Below are 21,478 nucleotides of genomic sequence, written 5' to 3' on the forward strand. Positions count from 1 at the left end.
TATAAGTTTTAAAATATTTGCCTGTATTTTACAAAACTTGAAAATCACAACCGTTTTTTAAATAATAAAAATAAAATAAATTACATTTCAAAGAAAACATTGGATTAGGGTTTTAATTCAAAAAAAGCGGTCATTAACAAAAGAAATCATAGGACTAGGGTTTGATTGGATGATAAGAGCCATTCCAAAATTAAAGCATAGGATTATGGTTTTCTTTGAAAAGTATAGGATATCACGACAAAAACATAGGAATAGAGTTTTGATTCAAATATAGTGGCCATTCCAAAAACAAAACATATGATTAAAGTTTTGAATCAAAATTGAAAAATAGAAAAAAAATTACAATAAGAAAAAAAACAAAGAATTAAGGTTTTGATTAAAAAATAGTAGACATTTCGAAAAGAAAACTTAGGATTATTATTTTGATTCAAAAATAGCAGACATTAAAAAAAAAACATATGATTAGGGTTTTGATTCTAAAATAGGAGCTATTCAGAAAAGAAACATAGGATTAGGATTTGACTAAATAATATGAGACATTAGGAAAAGAAAACATTGGATTATTGGTTTGATTCAAAAATAGCATTCATTAAAAAAAATAAAAGAAAAGGATTAATTTTTTGAATAAAAACTGATTAGTACTTGATATTATTAAAACAAAACATAGCATTCCAATTTTGGTTGAAATATAGGAGACATTCTCAAAAGAAAACACAGGATTAGAATTTTTATTCAAATATGGGAGACATAACGAAAAGAAATCATATGATTAGGGTTTTAATTAAAAAAATGAGAAATTCCAAAAAGAAAACATATGATTATTGGTTTGATTCAAAAATAGGAGCCATTAAAAAAACATAAAATTAGAGTTCGATTAAAAATAAGAGACATTCTGGAAAAAAAAAATAGGATTAGTGTTTTGTTTAAAAAAATGGAGATATTCCAAAAATAAATAATAGGATTAGGGTTTTGACTAAAAACTAATAAATAGGAGACATTCCAAAAAAATTATATAAAGTTAGTGTTTTGAATAAAAAATGGTAGACATTACTATAAGAAAAAACATAGGATTAGGGTTTAGATTGAAAAATATGAGACAATTCGAAAAAAAAAACACTTAGGATTAGGGTTTTGATTGAAAATATGAGACATTACTATAATAGAACATAGGATTTGAGTTTTGATTAGAAACCAAAAAAAAGTGGAAATTTCAAAAAAAGAAAATATAGGCTTAGTATTTTTATTATAAAATAGGAGACGTTCTGAAAAGAAAACATAGAATTAGTGTTTTAATTGAAAAAATAAATGTCATTCCAAGAATAAAACAAAGGATTAGGATTTTAATTCAATTACAGTAGACATTCCGAAAAGAAAATATAGGATTAGGGTTTTGATTGAAAAATTGGAGATATTACTATAAGAAAACATAGGATTAGCTTTTTGAATGAAAAATAGGACGCAGTACTCTAATAAAATATTGGATTAGAGTTTTGATAAAATATAGTAGGCATTCTAAGAAAAAAAACATAGGATTGGCGTTTTGATTGAAAAATAAGGGACATTACTATAAAAAAATATAGGATTAAGCTTTTGATTCAAAATAGAAGACATTCTGAAATGATAAATTGGAGTACGGTTTTTAATGAAAACTGATAAATAGGAGACCTTGTGAGAAGAAAACATAAGATTCGGGTTATGATTGAAAGATCAGAGACATACTGAAAAGAAACCATAGAATTTGGGTTATGATCGAAAGATCAGAGACATTCTGAAAAGAAAACATAGGATAAGTGTTTTGATTAAAAACTGATAAATTGGACACATTACTATAACAAAAACATAGGATTATTGTTTTGATTCAAAAATAGTAGATATTTCAAAAATAAAATATAGGATTGCAGTTTTGATTAAAAAATAGCAGCCATTCCAAAAAGTAAACATAATATTAGGGTTTTGATTAAAAAATATGAGCTATTCTGTAAAGAAAACATAGGATTAGGGTTTTAATTGAAAAAAATGAGACATTACTAAAAGAAAAAAATATGATTATTGTTTTGACCAAAAAATAACAAACATTCCAAAAATAAAAGTAAGGATAAGAATTTTGAATCAAAACTAATAAGTACTAGAAATTAAGAATAGAAAATATAGGATTCGGATTTTGATTGAATGATATTACACATTCCAAAAAGAAAACATAAGATTTAGATTTATATTTAAAAATACAAGGCATTTTGAAAAGTAAACATAGGATTATAATTTTGATAAAAAAATTAGTAGAGATTCAAAAGATTGGATTAGGGTTTTGATTAAAAAAAATGAGGCACTCAAAAAATAAAACAAAGGGTTAAATATTTGATTCAAAATTGAAAAATAGGACACATTTAGAAAAGAAAAATATAGATTAGGGTTTTGATTAAAAAATAGCAGACATTTCGAAATAAAAGAAAGGATTTGATTTTTTTATTGAAAATAAGAGACATTCCGAAAAGAAAAACATAGGTTAGGGTTTTGATTCAAAACTAATAAATAGGAGACTTTGAGAAAAGTAAACATAGGATTCACTACAACATTATAGGGTTTTAGCGGCAGTTTATTGGTGGCACTTTACATAAACGCCTGATAATTTGCGGCGTTTTAATTGTAAAACGCCACGAAAAGTCTTTGTAGAATGGAAGCATTGGATATTTCCGGTATTTGATGTAAACACTCCTATATTGGCTTTGACTTTAGCGGCATTTACAATTTAAATGCCAGGAATTTGTTGGCGCAGCGATGTGGAAAAGGATGGCGTGAAGAATTTGAGAAGATCAACGGGGTTTTCTCAAAAATGGCAGGAGAAATGCCGAGAAATGTGTTGTTCTAGTGGCATTTTAGTTTACGAATGCCGGGAATGTCTCAGTTTTAGCGTTGTTTGATGTAAAACGCTGGAAATATTTGATTTTAATAATTTAGGTGGCGTTGTTTGTATAAAATGTCGGCAATTTTATTATTTTGCTCCCCCAAATTGCCTTGCCTACAGGTCATCTTCTCCATTGGGTACTCGATCTGTTAGCCTCCGCATCCTCTTCTGTTAGCCTGCGCATCCAAATCTCCATCTATTAGCCTCTGCATCCTCTTCTGTTAGCCTCTGCATCATCTTCTTCATTGGATTCTCGATCTACGGCCAAGTCTCCATCGGCGCTTCCAAATCCCCATCCTTTTCTATTAGCCTCCACATCCAAATCCCCATCGGGCGCGCATCCTCTTATTAGTTCACCAACGCTTGTTGCTCAATCCCACCGTCTCTCTATAGTCCAAATTAAAGGTATCAATCTTCTTTTCTTCATCTTTCGATCTCTATCAAGCTCTATGTTTTAATGTTTTTGCCTGTGGATCCGAGTTTTTTAGAAATTTTTGTGTTATTGATCCCGATTTCATTGCTGGAACACTCAGATTGCTCTCAGATTATAGGTGTTCAGCCTTTCAAGTATTAATTTCCTTATATTTTTCTTGGATTGTTTATCACCTTGTTTGTTTTTTTTATCGTGGAGTTTAGGGAATTAATGCTCTTTCTGATCATGAAGAAGATGAGGTTGTGGTTGTTGTTGATGATGTTGCTGCTATTTTTTCTTTTTGTATCTCTCTGCATTTTGAGGTATAGCAAGAGATTAGGGCTTTTCGTATCCTTTTCAAGAAATAATAATCATATGTAAGTTGAGTCTTTGTAGAGGAAATCTTGTTCACATTCATTTGCAGCTCATCATCCTGTTCAATGAAAAATAAGAAAACAGCCTTTTAAATTACATGGACAAGTTAAGAGAGTAAACTAACAATTCATGAATGAAACTTCATGGAAATGAACATCTCTAGTTGGACAATTATTTGAAGTCTGTAAAATGTATCCTAAATTTACAAATTTTAGCATGTAGATCTTAGATATTGACTTAGTTCAGTGGAACAAATGTTTTAAAGGGTAGTATAAACAATTTCTAAGCACTTGAAATTAGATGCTTAAACACTAGTATAAGTTCTTCCTTTTTCTCTTTAACAAATCTAGAAATCCTTCTTTGTAGGGAATTATCAAGGCATTAATACATTGACTTCCATTATGGTTCATTGTAACACAAAACCAACCTACCAACCTTTATATTTTGGTTGTCATGTTGCTAGATCAAAACCAACAATGACCAGCAAGAGGAATATATGTTTTTGATAAGATATATTTATATATTTATATATATATGGAATCTGTCACATTGGAAAAGAAAGAAAAGTTGCATGGTTTTCTATATTGTCATCATCATCATCATCATCATCATCATCATCATCATCATCATCATCATTATTATTATTATAATTATTGTGTGTTGTTTATGGAAAACATGTTGCAATATAGCTTTAAAATCTCTACATTTTATGGTTGTCAATGATCTACGTGGAACTCCATATGATCACCCATTGAATTTGATAATTCGATTAAGTACTATGCTTTTGTGGGTTTCTGTATTCAAACACTTTCTTAAACACTTATAAATGTCACTTAAGTGACAATTAGCCACCACTAATTTGTTATTAATTGGAAACCAACCTTTGCAACAAGTACAAATAATGGAAGCTCAATATATCCTTAATGCAATCTAATGTTTCATGTTTAACATTGTTTAGCATATTAAAATGGTCTAATAATGAGTGATTAAGGAGGTGTGCACCAAACGTATCATATAAATCTAGTTAAATAAGAAGAGGAAATCACAAGATAAGAAGAGAGATCTCTTTGACAATGCCCCTTGCGTGTGACCCGCAAGTGCACGGGTTTGTCAAAGTAATAAATCCCAGGTGAGTGGGTATCATATTCACAGGGAATAGTAAGTATAAACACAACAATTGCTATCTAACTATGATGAAAATGAATTAATGGTAGTGTGAATAAAATCGTTATGAAAAGAACTAAAAAAAATAAGAAAGAGAGACACGATAAAGTGAGAGGAAAAGCAATCTATAGAAAGTGGGGCACTTAGACATTGCTCCCCCTATGGTTATTGCTTCAAGTGAAAGGCCAACTATTATGTCTCCTAACTGATGCTTAATGAGTCGTGGAAATCTTAAAATACACGGTCCCAAACTTAAGGTCTACCATGACTAACTCTACACTATGCCCCGATGGAGAAATCGCTCAGTCTCAACACCTCACACTGTGTACAATTACAATAAGCTCTAGGGATTCCAAGTGATAAACCCTATTCCTATATGTAGATCTAACCCTTTGGTCCAGGCGAAATACCACTAGTCACAATTAAGCCCCGGATACTAAGGATTACTTCAACGCTTCACTCTGTTGTTTATGCAACTAAGCTCCAGTGGAGTTCCTCTCGTAGCACTTTACTCTATTGTGACCACAAAGAACTCTTGGAACATGGAGGTAGGATAAATCACACTGGAGGGAAAAAGGGATGCTCCGCTACCTCTCGACTCACCCTCTCAAACCTCTCCAATCTAGCATTGTCTAACCCTTATGGTGTGTCACTCATCCACAAAGGCTACCAAGATGGACTCTTAACCCTAGTGTCACTCTAAGGGAGAAACTATTCAATATACATTCAAGATTGGAACTCAATTAAAGACACCAATTAAGGAAAACATAATAAAAGGTCAATGAAACAATAACAACCTAGGGTGTACAAGTCCAAGTATTCACTAAGGGGTTTAGCTCTCCATGGAGCAAAATATAATCAATAATGAAATAGAAAGTAAAAACATGTAATCCATAAGAAAACCCCCTCGGTATTCATGTCGATGGTCTTGTGGGGTGGCTTCGTCCTCTCCAAAGGTCCCCTTGTCAAGCCTAGTGCACACCTCGCCGGATCGGTGCTGATGAAAGCTCCTCCAATAAATATCTTCCAAGAAAAATGTAGTGTCAAAGCCATAGAACCACTCCAAAAGCCTTGCCGAAGCTCTCTAAACCCTAGCCACCGGCCTCGCAAAAGATAGAAGAAAGGATGAAAGATGGATCCCCAACTGGGTACAAGTTGCGGCTTTATAAAGGGCTAGAATCGGGCATCCACATGAGCGTGTGGACTTCAGGAAATCCGATTTTCTACGGGCTGTAAATAGTAACTGCTACATTAAATTGTTATAGTGATTTGCTACAGTTCCCCCCAAAATACTCCCGAATCCACACTTTTCATGGAGCCAACATAAACAAGCACACGTCTATGGCGTAGATCACATCGCTTCTTCTATAAAATGCCATATTGGTGAGATCTTGCTAACAGTGCACAAGTCGGAATACGCAAATGTGACTGCCTTTGTGCCCCTCAAAACCATGTAATTACTTGAGCGCATGGAGGTTGGTACACATTCAAGTATCTTCGATCATAACTTGTGTCTTCACATTTGTTCACTCTAAAACTTCATTAACAACGTACAATCACAATCTACTTTGGCTTCATTCTTTCATATTTGGCTTCACAACCCTTCATGCACGGAAGTTCACAAATACACATGCATTAGCGCTACAATCTAATAAAAGTAATACTCATTGTAAAAAAAGAATACTTCATATTACTAATACACAAGCACTTATCACTCTTGCATTTTGATGCAAATCTAATGGGACTGCAACTCATGCTAATTATAAATATATGAATAGTGGTAAACCATACCTACTAATTAAGATGAGCATTAATACATATCATAGATCTCCATTTGATTTGATTCTCTTCCCAACCGCAACAAGATCTCTTTATATAACAATCTTTGTACAGTTGAAAGCTTTTTTTTTAAAAAAAAATTAATAAATAAACTAGATTGGGATGATTAGCTTAAGCAAGCTCCTAAATTAACTTATTAATTCTAGTTAAATTAAGTTTAGCTATATACTCTATAAATTCTTTGTTTTTTAATTCCATACATATATTGATGCAATTTCCTAGGTTTCTCATGGAAGAGATGTGACCAAAGAAGTTAGGTTCCTTGCACAAGAACCAAACGTTGTTAATTCTTCAACAATGAGTTATGCAAGTGCAAGTGATGCTAAGCCCTGTGTAAGGAAATGTTGACTAATACGGGATTTTGAATGACATAATTGAGCTAGATTACTTTCAAAAATTCAAAGTTGTGTTGTTTCGATGTGATTGAGCTAACGTTACTAATAGTCGAGGTATCTAGAAAGATAAATATGGATTTACCATGGTGAATTTTTCTAGAGTAATCCACACGGGTGCTAATGTCATTGATGAGCCTTATATATTTTCATCACAAGTGAAGCAAGAATTCTATAGTAAAGATCTCAATGAATGTGGATGGTATGTTGTGATACACAATTAAGCTAGGGAAGTGAATGACATGGGTGGTGCATTGATAGAAAGTGGTCCTCGAACTGATTATTTTCCTACTAGTAGTGAAGGGATTATCTTCTAATGATGATGAGCAATGGGTTCGTAATGATGTCAATGAGGATGTTTATGCGGCTTAATAAAAAGCATATCATATTATCATTTAATTTGTAGTGTGAAGGAATCTTATCTTCTAATGATGATGACCAATGGGTTCATGAAGATGTCAAGAGTCAATAAAGAATGAACAAGTAGTGTGACATGGTTGTTCTGTAAAATTCTGTTGGAATTGTCTGGCAAAAAGTTCCATTTTCATGTTCTCTTTTGTTCCTAATATAGTATCTCAATATATATAACTGAACTTGTACATATTACTTCAACAAAATAGTCTTACTAGCCATTGAATTTCTACCAACAGGGTTCTGGAGCATCTTCTCTTACGTGATACTTACACCAAAGATTCTGTATCTGCTTTGCATAGGAAATGGTATTTAATTTCTTGCTCAACATTGAATATATTGTTATTTCAGTGCAATGATTTCGCTTCATTTTCCATCTTTCTTATCCTTGTAGTAAGTACCTTGTTGAGGCCACAGATGAAGCATCTATTGCTTACAACAAGGTTGTATGTTTCTATATTCTTATGTTCTATTAATCCAGTAAATATTTGAGTTAGTACTCTAATACCATGCTGTTTTTCTGGCAGGTTACACGTCTCCGAGAGTATAATGGTGTTGACCCACATTTTGATACCATTGCGAGACAATACCATGATATTGTAAAGGTATATTTACCTTTTTAATCCATTGGTTAATCCATCTTAGTTTCTTTTGATGTTCTAATTGCAAAAAAGGCAACTCACAAAAATTGGAGGGCATGCAATGGACAATCCATCAAGTTGAAATGGATCTCAAACTCTCTCTCGACCATTCTGTTTCTTAAGTTTATCTTCCAATCCATAAGTTTGTGTCACCCATTTCTCAGTCTGATTTGACGTGTTCTGTTCATAGAATATTTAGGAGATCTGAGCATTTATATCAATCAAAACTAATATAAAGGAGATGCCCATTATGAAACTCCCCCCACACTTAAGTTGTACATTGTCCCCAATGTACACATGCAAGCTCACTCATAATATATCGAACAAGAATATATGTGGGAGAAGCAATCAAAACAATACTCCCCTGCCTCCTAGTGTTGCATTTGATGGAGCTAAATCCTTGGGAGTGTTGTTCCCATGAGTTGTGAAGCACAAACGGCCAAGTGCTAAAGCACCTTGGCAGTGTCCATACTAACAATACCATCTGGACGCATACACGAGGGGGTTCAGTGAAGCTCAATAAAAACAAAAACAACTCGAGTAAATAAAAGATGAAGCAATGAATACAACTCGAGACATCACAACGACAATAAACTCAGAGGAAAAGTCCTTTCTGAGTATACAAGTCCAAAATAAAATGCAAAGTAAAGAAATGAAAAGCGGAATCAAGTGTCAGGGTCGTCAGGTCTCTGCTCTGCTGCTGATGCTGGTGCTAGATCAAAGCTTGCCGGTGGAGGTGGTGATGGTGATGCTGGAGGGGCTGGAGATCTACCAATCAATAGCTGCTGTAACATGTCAAAACGGGCCACCATCTCGGTATACTGTGCTGACTATATCGCCCAAATGTTGATGATCTTAGACCACAACACATTCACAATGCTCTCGAGCCTCTCAATACGACTAAAGGCTCAGGAAAGGGTAATCGTGCACCCAGATGTCTCGGTCCTCATCAATGCGGAATCCTCCGCTGCATCCCCTTCATCCTCGGCGCTCTCAGTGGTGGATGTGGCCAAAATGTAAACTCCAGGCCCATATCTGCGCACTAATCCCATCATCTTGAGAGTATCGAGTCCTAGCGGAGAAGGAATAACTGTCTTTTCGGCATCCCGAATACCATCCACAAGACCCATACCCCCGAATAAGTCTAGTGATATATGGACTAGCAAATAATACTCCCACTCTCCCATTCTGGCCCTGGTATCACTGGTAGTCTGCCACAAGGTGCCCCAGGTGAATCGACACGGTCCGGACTATGGAGTACAAATAAAGTAACCCTTGCCGGCTCAAAACTCCTGTGTGGTCAGCTAGGCTATCCACAGATCTGCTAAGGATGGCGTATAAATACCTGCAGCTCAGCTGGGACAAACACGTAGCCTTGGACACTCCCAGTTCATACTACCCCTGTCAACGCAAGGCTTGGTAAGCTTCCGGTGGGGCCAAGGTGCCAGGGTAATCTATTGGCAAGTGTCCATACTCCCCAGTATCTGTGTATGTCTCGTTATACAAGCCATACGAACTAAAAATTCAGTGACACTCATGGTAAAATGACGTCTGAACGCTCTGAACTGTATAACATCAATGATGTCAAATCTCCCAAATGGCTTCCCAAACTCAAAAGACGCCAGAACCTCAAGTGTCAATGCACGGAAAGTTGGCTCTCGGATAGTCAATAATCTTCTCCAGCTTCCCACTGCTAGCATCGCATCAATCTCATCGGCTAGCTCATCACCCCTCCAAATCTCTCTCAGCACACTCAAATCCACAAAGCGAGACTGACCAAAACTGAGTGTTGATAATCTTTCAAATCGAGCCCAATGCTCGGGATTCGAGAATTCCATGTGTACTGGCTCAGGTCAGGTCTTTCTAGGATGCTTAACTTCATGCTTCTTCGAACGAGGTGTCATATCTGCAAGAATTGACGAGAAAACGATCAACGAAGCTCAAGAAACAGTACTGCAGAATTCCACACGGGCCTGTGGAAATTTTTCCACGCCCATGTGGATCTGCGTGGCGTGAAAATCGTACGGCTGCATGTCAATACTTCTAAAACACACCTTAAAACCACGTCTAAACTCTTTCCAAACATACATAAACCATTATAGAGTGAAAATTGCCGCAACTCAACACTTCCAATCCAATAAAAACAAGAATTTGCGAATAATAGAGAAAGTAAAAGGTTTACCGATGAAATGGGTATGAAAACTTCGAATTCGGCATGGAAATTGTTTGGAAATCCCTCCAAAATAACGGTACGAGGTTGAGAAAATGATTAAGAGTGGTTTTCATGTGTCTGGAAGGGTAACAGATGAAAATTTCAATGAGATTTTTAAAGGAAAATCGTGTGTCTTGGAATTCTGTACATCCACACGGGCATGCGAAAATTACCCATACCCGTGCTCCTCCACAGGAGAGCTTCACAATAGCAGACACATGCCTATGTGCGCTCTCGGGAAAACACACAATGTCTCTAAATGCAATCCGCACGGGCGTGCGAAAATTATCCACACCCATGTGCCCGACCCAGAGGAGCAGTCACACGCCCTGTGGTTCCTCTGTCTTACTGAGAAAATTTTCTAAGTGTTTTGCACGCCCGTGTGGACATTCCGAACGGGCGTGGATCATTACTGGGCAGTTCAAAAGGGCAGACGCACACCACTGTGTATTCTCTGGATGGAGAAGAGCTCTTTTGCAAAGATCCACACGGGTGTGCGGGAAATACCCATGCCCGTGCGTTTGCCACAAGTTCGCCCACAGGAGTGAGTCCACCCCCGTGTGTGCTCTCGGGAAAAATTCCTAACTCTCTATAAGAAAACACACGCCCGTGCAGAAATTAACCACGGGCGTGCGGGTGTCACAAAGTCTTTCACAGGGGTGTGTCCACGCCCATGTTTCTTCTCTGGACAAGCTCACAATACAAAGCTACGGGCGTGTGGAAATTCCACACGTCCATGCGTTTTCTCTGGTTGCCATAAAAACTCTGCAGGCTCTGCAGAAAATTTCTGAACATGTAAATACACTCAGAGCCTCCTCCATTATGCAAACTATACTAGTGAAAACATGAGAAACTGGCTTACACGACCAAAAACTTCACCAAATCCACATAAAAGAGCGATGCCATAAAAAATCCACAAGAAAACACACAGCAATGCATCAAAACATATAGACACCAACACTCAACACTTTATTCATGTAAACACTAAACTAGCTGCTAAGAAAATAGTAAACACTTGGGTTGCCTCCCAAGAAAGCGCTTGTTTAATGTCACTAAGGTTGACATACCTTGTTTTACCTCACGGGGGTTCATAGATGAAGGTTGCCCTCTTACCCATAACTTGAAAGCATGATGAGCAAAGTCTCTTGAAGGTAGAGTGGGAGTTATCGGGCTTGGTATCACTTAATAAGGGTTCATCCAACTTGTTCGGTTCACGCACATCCCCAACAGCCTTGGGTGTTTCTTATGGTATCTCCTCGCCCTCTTCATCTTCCAGAGCACCTTCTTGATGATCCCAGGTTAGATGGTACTTGTTCCTTCAGACCAAGCATCATTACTTCTTTATTGTCCCCATCTTGGTCAAACAAACCATCGTATGGGTCTGGATTAAACATTTCTTGCATGTATTCATCAACAATCTCATCAGTAGTGTCAAGAAAGTAAAGAGTATCATCAAAGTCAAGAGAATGTCGCATGTCTTCGGCGAGGCTGTATGTGAGCTTATCATCTCCAACCTTCAGTGTCAACTCCCCACCGTCCATGTCAATCAATGCCTTGGAAGTACGCAAGAATGGCCTCCAAGTATCAAAGGAACATCCGCACCCTCATCGACGTCCAACACCATAAAATCTACAGGAAATATATACTTGTCAACTTTGATAAGCACTCTTCAATAATCCCCCTCGGATGTCTCACTGTTTGGTCTGCCAATTGCAATGTCATCTGAGTGGGCCTAGGCTCTCCCAAGCCTAGCTTCTCATAGAAGGAATATGACATGCCGTTGATACTGGCCCCTGAGTCCGCCAATACCATTTCTTCACCCAAGTTACCAATGTTGCACGGAATGATGAAGCTTCCAGGGTCTTTCTTCTTGTTCGGCATATTCTTTTGCAAGACCGTCGAGAAAGACGTATCTAGAATCAAGTTTCCAATGTCGCATGTCTTTTGCAAGTCCTTTAAGAATTTTGCATATTTAGGCATTTGGGACAATGCCTCAACAAAGGGAATATTGATGTGGAGTTGCTTGAACAAACTCAGAAACTTCTTGTACTGTTTATCTGCTTAGTCATTCTTCAATCTAGAGGGATAAGGGATTCTTGGCTTGAAAGATGGGGCCACCATCTTCTTCTCTTTGCTCGCTCCATTCTCAACCACTATGACCTCGATTGCATCTACATTGGGCTTCTCGCTCGGAAGCCTACCCTCAACCTCACGGCCACTTCTGAAAGTGATCGTCTTCACATGCTCTCGGAAGCCTATCCTTGTTGTTTCTCATAGAGACTTCATAATTTGCCCCACTTGATTCTCAAGATTGTGCAAGAAAGTGGTGTGGTTGCGAAGTATCGCCTCGACTGATCGAAACCTTGTACCCGACGATTGCACAAATCTAGTCAAGGCTTTCTCTAAATCGGTCATTCGGGTCTCCAAGCCTGATAATCGGTTCTCCATGTTCGGGCCTTGTAGTTGTTGGAAACCCGGCGGTGCCATTGCCTTTTGTGGTCCTTGGTTGCTCCACGAAAAATTAGGATGATTCTTCCAACTTGGATTGTAGGTGTTGCTATATGGATTCCCTTGGTTCCTCATTGCATTACCCACAAAGTTGACTTTCCCTACTGAAGATGCATCACCAATAGAGATCGGGCAATCGGATGGAGCATGCCCTCCATCGCACTCGGTGCAAGTAGTCACGCCCACCATCCTATTAGAAGTTAGAAGGTCTAACTTCTTGCTCAATGATTCCACTTGGGTAGCCAAAGAGGTTACCACATCTATTTCATGGAGCCCGGCCACCTTTTTCCTTTCCCGCGCATTCCATTGATAACTATTCATGGCTATATCTTCCACTAACTGTCGGGTTTCTTCTGGGGTTTTACTCCCCATTGTACTTCCTGCGGCAACATCTAGCAAGTGCCTTATTCTCGGATTCAACCCATTGTAGAAGGTTTGGATAATCATCTATTCGGTAAATCCGTGCTGTGGGCACCTCCGCAATATATCCTTGAAGCGCTCCCATGTCTTAAACAATGATTCCAACTTCATCTGTACCAACGACGATATCTCATTGTGAAGCTTGGCCGACTTCCCCGGAGGAAAGTACCTAGCAAGAAAAAAGTCGACCATCTCATTCGAAGTCGTGATGGAGGCTTTGGGCAAGGATTGAAGCCACTACTTGACTCTTCCCTTCAGAGAGAATGGGAAAGCCCTCAATCTAATAGCATCATCCAATACACCATTATTCTTCAACATATCAGAAACTTCCAAAAATTCTCTATGTGGTTGTTTGGGTCCTTATTGGCCAAACCATTGAACTGCGGTGACTGCTGAATCATTTGGATGAATGCCTGTTTCAGCTCAAAGTTCGAAGCTATGATCGGGGGTCGCACAATACTCGATTGTGTACCCAAAATTAAAGGTCTAGCATAATCAGAAAGTGTCCTCTGTTGCTCATTCTGTTCTGCCATATTATCTGACCCTTCAACTTCTATTTCAGCTTGATTAGACAATTCTTAAACAAGTTCTTTTTCCCTTCTTCTGAGTGTATGTTCAAGTTTCAAATCTCCTTCAATCAATGTTGAAGGATTTGCTTTGGTCATAACCTTTAGCTGCACCAAAAGAAAGGAAACAAATCAAAACGATGATAGAAAAATAAGATGTGAAATAGAATGAATGAATGAATAGCTAAGAAAACAAAGTACAAAGTATCTCTAAATGCCTACTCCCCTGGCAATGGCGCCAAAAAGTTGACATGTCTTAATATGCGTGTAAATCGCAAGTGTACGGGTATCGAAGTAATAAATCCCAGGTGAGTGGGTATCGTATCCACAGGGAATAGTGAATAGAAACATGACGATTGCTATCTAACTATGATGAGAATAAATCGATGGTATGATGAATGAGATTTATATAAAAAGAGATAAAAGAAATAAGAACGAGAGGCACAATAAAATTGAGAGATAAGGCAATCGATATAAATGGGGCACTCGGATATTGTTCCACCTAGGACAATCGTTTCAAGTGCAGAACCAACTATTATGCTTCATAATTAATGCATTAATGAGTCGTGGAAATCCATCAATACAAGGTCTCAAATCTAAGGTCAACCATTACTAACTCTATACCATGTCCAGGAGGAGAAATCGAACAATCTCAACACCTCACACTTGGATAGAATCGCATGGAGTTCTAGGGATTCCAAGTGATAAACCCTCTTCCTAGATATAGACCTAACCCTTTGGTCCAAGTGAGAGGTCCCTAGTCACAGTTAAGCCCTAGGTACTAAAATCACTTCAACGTTTTACTTCATTGCCTCTGCAACTAAGCCAAAGCAGAAGGGGTCATTCCTTAGCCCATTCATTCTACTATGACCGCAAAGAACTCAAGAAAATGGAGGTAGGATAATTGACACCGGAGGGGAAAGGGGACGCTCCGCTACCTCTCGACTCACCCTCTCAACCCTCTTCAATCTAGCTTTGTCTAACTCTCGTGGTGTGTCATTCACTCACAAGGGTTACCAATAAGAACTCTCAACCCTAGTGTCACTCTAAGGTTGTATTCCTTCAATCAAACATTCAAGATTGGAACTCAATTAAAGCACCAATTAATGAAAGTGTAATAAAAGGTTTAATGAAACAAATACATCCTAGAGTTCACAAATTCATGTACCCACTAGGGGTTTAGCTCTCCATGGAGCTAGTTACAATCAACAATAAAATCGAATGTAAAAGCAAGTAATTCATAGAAAACACCCTCGATAGTCATGATGATGGTCTTGTGGAGAAGCCTCGAATCTTCCAAAGGTCCTTTTGTCCGGCCTAGGATACACCTCACCGGATCGATATTGACAAAAGCTCTCCCACTAACCTTCTTCCAAATGGAGCGCGATGTCGAAGCCGTAGAACCTCTGCAAATCCCTTGCCAATACCTCTCCAAACCTTAGCTGCCGCCCTCTTGAAAGTTGGGGAAAAGATGGATAAAAGAATCTGAAATCGGAATTAAATAGGGATGGAATCGGGCATCCACACGCCCATGTGGATTCTCCTCACGGGCCTTTGGAAATTCCACATGATCGTGGATAATGTCCACATGCCCGTGTGGATTCTCTGAACTTCACTTTTTTGGGCGGCTGTGAATAGAACCTGCTACACTAGCGACCTGAAATACTCCCGAATCTATGTTTTCATTGACGTAACGTAAACGGGCATACATTTACATCATAGATCGCCTTGCTTCTTCAATAAATGGCTTCGTTGGTGAATATCTTGCTATCAATGCACAAGCCGAGATACTCGAATGTGACTGCCTTTGTGCCCCTCCAAATCATTGTGCTAACTTGAATACAAGGAGGTTGGCACACATTCTTGCATCTTGAACCCGACTTATGATTTCGCATTTGAACCTTCTCAAGATTTCCTCCAAATAGTGCATTCACAACCTACATTGGCTTCTATCTTTAACATTCGGCTTCACAACCCTAAACGCATGAAAGTAACATAAATGCACACATATTAGCGCTAAAACCTGATAAAAGTAATGCTCATCATAAGGAAAGAATACTTTACATTCTTATCACACAAGCACTTATCAAGTTGCAAATCCATTTTGCTTTCTGGTAATTCTTTTCGAAACCTTAAATTTGCATTCCATCTTTTTTGTGTTGTGGTCAAGTTGAAGAGACCTCACCTTTCATCTCAGTTCTTTGTGAAATATGTAATTCGTCTAAAACTGGTTTAATATAACAACACACATACATGATTCCTGTGCTTCCCACTTTGCTTTCTCTTCATATGAGTATTTACTAGCTGTTGCACTTTCTAGTTTGTATGATTATGTATGATATAAACATTCATAATAGTCATCTTAGTAGCAATTTCATCTATTTTTCCACTTAGATTATGTTCATGTTTTGATAAGTGTTGTTGTAAGCCAAATCTGATGCAAGGTTATATGCGGTTTGTCCCAAACTTATCTTGTTTGTGTCATGGAACAGTCACAATAGTGTAAAGTGATGGTTGCACAAGGTATAAATTGAAAATGGAAAGAAAGTTGGATGACATAAAAAAAAGCTAAAGCAATTATAGTTGGGTATATTTTTTTTGTCCTCAAAGATTCAAATTTGAGGACCTAGAGTGTCTTATGGATTTCAGCTGATAACCACTCATATTAAAGGGTTGTGAATGTGTAGTTTTCTTCTCATTTTCTCTCTTGATCTGCTAGTTTATAATGTTGAACTGTTTGTTAATATCAGTAATTAAATATTGATTGATTTATTTATTTATCATTTTGTCTTCATTATTATATGGACTGGTCATGAGTCATGGCTCATGGCTATGAACTTGGAATGAGAAAACAATAAAGAATGTGGAGTCTTTGTTGTGAGACTGTGAGGGGGTCCCAATGTGAGTTGGAGAGATTGGGAACAAAGTGAAGAGATTTTTTTTTCCTAATTTATTTGTTTTCATACTAATGTAAGCTTGATAATGATCCCAAAATGCTTGGCTTTCATGATTATTTTAGGACTTTTACTAGGAGATAGGTGAGCTACTCTCAGAGGTCTATGCCGAAGATCATATTAAGTTATATATCCAGCTGAAAAACTAGATAGAACAATTTCAACTTAAATAAGCATGTGGATCAATTAATAAAGTAAATAGTACCATAAACCAAAGGAAGTTTGTCAAAAATAGCAATTGATTGAAGCACTACTAAGGAAAATGGTCTGAAACAAGTTATTGATGCTAAGTAGACTAATCACCAGTGGTAAATGACTTGCAAATATAGTATTCGAAGAGCTTGAATTTTGTATATTAATAGATGGTATTAGGGGGAAAATGGTAGTGCGCTATCTAAGAGACTTATATCACATTATTAGAAACAATTTTGGGATAATCTACTACCATAAGGAAATATCTTTTATGTAAATAGCTGCTCATGAAACCTAAATTAAATAAATCATATCCATATTTGGCCTCATTTTCTCTCGCTATTTATCTCCCCTCATCTAATGTGATGCAAAACTATATAGGATGTTTTTTTTTTTGGGACATGAAATGTGCTTGTGTGGCATGAACTAATTGTACATACAGATGGCCTCATTTTCCCTCTCTAATTTTCCTCTCATCTCATATGCTGATTATGATTGTGCCTATATTTGGTCACACTTCGACTATGTCTCCTATCTATGATCTAGCCAGGAAACTATAGGAATTCTTTATTTAACAAGAATAGCACTTATATACAAGAATAAATTAACTGCACAAATCAATGTAGAATAGATAGAACTTGCGCAAAATATACACCATTTACAGATTCAAATATCATATTCCAATAAATTTAGTAGTTTGAGTCCGATTAGGATTTTGTTTATGTCATTTATTTATGATAAAGTATTTGATGATTTCATCATTCATGGTTATCTGAAAGAGACCAACTAGTACTCTGTTATAAACATTTCCAGTTGAGTACTGTATTGTTTTGTTGCTATGCGAATTTATTAATGTTTTTGGATTGACTTTCTACTTCATACTTCCCTTTGTGTCTTGGAATTATTGTCTTTTTTCTATTCTTCATTTGGTTCTTGTGTCTTAATGATCATGTTCAGAATCTTGCTGTAGAGTAGCCAATCTTTTTCCTTTTCATGGTAGGTTCTCAGATTCAAGCAGATCAACAACTAAAGATCAACTTAGAAATAAAGTTTTTTTTGTTCTTTATTATGACTGAAATATTGATGTGCTAAATTTGAGATTGAGACTAGAGTCTCATTGTCAATTGTTAGTGAGTGCTATCTGTCATGTTGTCTTACTTTCAATACAAACAGGAATTTTCATTAAAGATACAAATAGCAGAAGAATTTTTCTGGTGTTAATATATGATTGAATTGTAATATGCAATTTAATGGACTGCGTGTCATCTGTTCATCCTACTATAACTGCACAAATCAATGTAGAATAGATAGAACTTGCTCAGAATGTACACCATTTACAGATTCAAATATCAGAAAATTGTCGTGAAGTTTAAACCAAAATGAATGAAGATTGAACTAAAACTAAAATTCTTGTAGAATGTGTCAAGTAACTTGTTTGAAAACAAGGAACTCCTATCCTTCATCTAATTACAATTGTTTTTGAAGAAATCAGATCTATAATAACTAGATGCTGCATAAGTGGATTACCTTGTTCTTGGCACTCATTGCAATCACAGGAACAAACAGAACGATCGTCCAATAAATGAAGGTGCAAAGTTGGAGATCATATAGCAATCTAGAGCTTAACATGTAGTATATCCTTCCAGACAATTAGAGATTTTTTAAGCTCATGACATTCCCACCAGAGTTAAAAATAATCTGAGGATATTGTATAGCATCAGATAAGACATATGCTATGGTAATTTGAGGAATATTAATGGTGTCATGGATTTCTCTATAGTCATTGCACATTTAACTCCATCAGTTCAGCTAGTTGGAGGAAATGAAATAAATGAGAAATTAGTCACTGATGACCACAAAAGGTGAGTGATTGTATTAATTATTGAAAGAGATATATTCCTCTCATAGAATGGAACTACTGATAGCCAAAAATATACCAACTTGCCTTGAAATTACGTTGATGCTTTGAGAAAGTAGTATGAGATGCCAAATATTATCTATCGTCTTCAAGATCCAACTCATGAAGGATAACATACTTCCCAGTTTAATTGGAAACTGTCGAACTCCTTTCTACAGCTTTACTTGGATGAGATCTTTTTAGTTTCAGATATCATATATGTATATATATATATAATTCAGAAGCAGCCTGGAAGGAATGAACAAGGAACCAACAGTTGGAGGTTTTGACCCACTTGATGTTGTTCATCATGAATTAATGAAGATATGGTCGTAGTTTGACTGCTAAAGTGTTGTTTAATTGACCTACCTTTGCTTTCTTTCCTTTGATCATTGCTTATAAATGGTGACCTTTTTTGTTTTTGAACATAAAAGATGAACCACAAATTCTTCTTGTCTTCAACTATTACCATGTATTTCACTTGATTAATTTACATAAACGAAATATATTCATCAACTTGATCAAATCAAATATACATGCATGCATGTTAACATATATACATTCATACCAAACTGAAACGAACCAAAATATCTTTAATAAATATTAGTTTTGTTTGCATATATAGACTAGCTATATTATATTGAGTAAGCCATTAGTCTAGCTTCCATGAACTAAGCTAAACTTTAATTTTAATAGAGGAGTTGTCAGTTATATAAAATCATCTGAATCTTATCCAAACATTTACATGCATCAAAGACTGATAAGTATTATTTTAATCATACAGAAATATGCTTCCTTTTTTTTACCCTTTTTAGCCAAATTCATTGCCCCAGTTGTTACTACACTAGAAGAAGTGAAGAATAAGTTGCTGATCTGGCATGGATTCCAGTTATACCAATTGGTTAACTTGAACATTTATTTTTTATAATTTATTCTTGTTTGTTGTATACCAATCATTATGATGTGATGTAGACAACATCAAGATGCCATGATCAAAATTGAAGGATATGAAAATAATCCGATCTGAAACAAATACTAATCACAATGCTCCTACAAATAATAAAGTTGAGATTTCAACTTCTCAAATGCTTGATGCTCAACCTCGCACCTCAACTTTTTCATTAGATACTGATTCAAACCATAATGGAGATGATGAAAACAAAGACCATGGTACCATAGTTGAAAATACCAGTCGAGCGATTAATGTAAAAACAGGTATTTTGTGCAATTGATTTCCAAATACAACTTTTTATGTAATGGATTAAACCATTTTGTATTGACAAATGGCTATATGAATTGTTGCAATGGACAATGAGGGCTGCAGTAAAGGAACATGATGAACAACTTTGAAGGAGTTGTGGGCACTGCGCCCAAAGGAAAAAGTGTTGGCCAGTGCAAACCAGCTTGGACAACCAATTGGGCCTGATGAACAATTGTTCTCTTCGTTCCTAGGTATAATCGCTCGATCTAGCTAGAAGATTGGTCTTCAATATGAGAGTTGGCACAAAGTGCCAAAAACATTGAAGGATGAACTATTAAACTTCATCAAGGTATACTTTCGTGCTTAAATTTGTGTTGTGCATAACATGTTCTTTATTTACAAAACAATCTTATTAAGGTCATAATATTTTGTTGAAATTATTTTTGGTTTTCAAATAGACACGATTTGTTATTGAAATCCCAAAAGACTATGTGCTTAAGTATTTGGGAAAGAAATGGAGGGACAACAAATATGATTTGAAGAGAAAATATTTCAAAAGAGACGATGGACTGCAAGCAAATAAAGAGAAGCATCCAGAATTGACTATTACCAGGCATTGGGAAGAGAGTTAGTTGATTTTTGGTACTTGAACAAAGGGGAGGTTCAAATAATATATATATTATTTATTTTAAATGTAATAATAATGGTATCTTACATATTTAATTTAATGTTCATGTTGTTATGCATGAATCAGAAAGAGTTTGGGTTTCCTCAAGAAAGCAACAAAAGTACACACACACTTCTGGTTCAAAAAGTTTCATGAGAAAAGAAAAGGAAATGGTAAGAAACTCTCAAGTCTTCCTAGATTCAATATTTGGCTACGTATGATTTTTTTTTCCAAAGAGTACACTTTGCTAGTAACCATTAGTAATCTATATTTTCTTGATTTAGGAGCTTAGAAGTGAAAAAAATAGGATGTTTTGAGTTTTTCAAAGCAACCCAAACTAAAAAAGATTGCTCGTATTTGAATAAAGAGGCAGAAGAGATTATGGTACTAAGTCTTTGCCCATTATTTTGCCTTATATTGATTTCTTCAGTAAATGACACTTGTTAAAAGCCATCTACATAAATGTACAGAAAGGCAAATGAAAAACTATCTGAATATGAATCAATCGATTGGGATGAGGGAATGGTTGAAACATAAATTTTGACTCAAGTGATTGGAAAAGAGTGACATGGCCGAATAAGAGGGCTTGGATTGGGTCCTACACCTACTTCATATTACGGCCGTTCAGGTTATTGTCCCGTAACATGTGGTGGTCATTCATCTAAGTGCATAGAACATGTCAACAAATGGATGAAATGTTCTAGAAGATGGAAGATAAGCTTGGG

At 36.4% G+C, this 21,478-nt stretch overlaps 1 non-coding gene across 1 annotated transcript; it reads left to right on the plus strand.

Annotated features, from left to right (window-relative positions):
* The first annotated feature begins 13,313 nt into the window (after positions 1-13,313).
* Positions 13,314-13,420, plus strand: LOC120272874. The gene has a single exon (XR_005540407.1). It is a non-coding gene; the product is annotated as a small nucleolar RNA R71 (small nucleolar RNA).
* Positions 13,421-21,478: the final 8,058 nt, after the last annotated feature.

Source organism: Dioscorea cayenensis, chromosome 11 (assembly GCF_009730915.1).
Source record: "Dioscorea cayenensis subsp. rotundata cultivar TDr96_F1 chromosome 11, TDr96_F1_v2_PseudoChromosome.rev07_lg8_w22 25.fasta, whole genome shotgun sequence".
Taxonomy (NCBI): domain Eukaryota; kingdom Viridiplantae; phylum Streptophyta; class Magnoliopsida; order Dioscoreales; family Dioscoreaceae; genus Dioscorea; species Dioscorea cayenensis.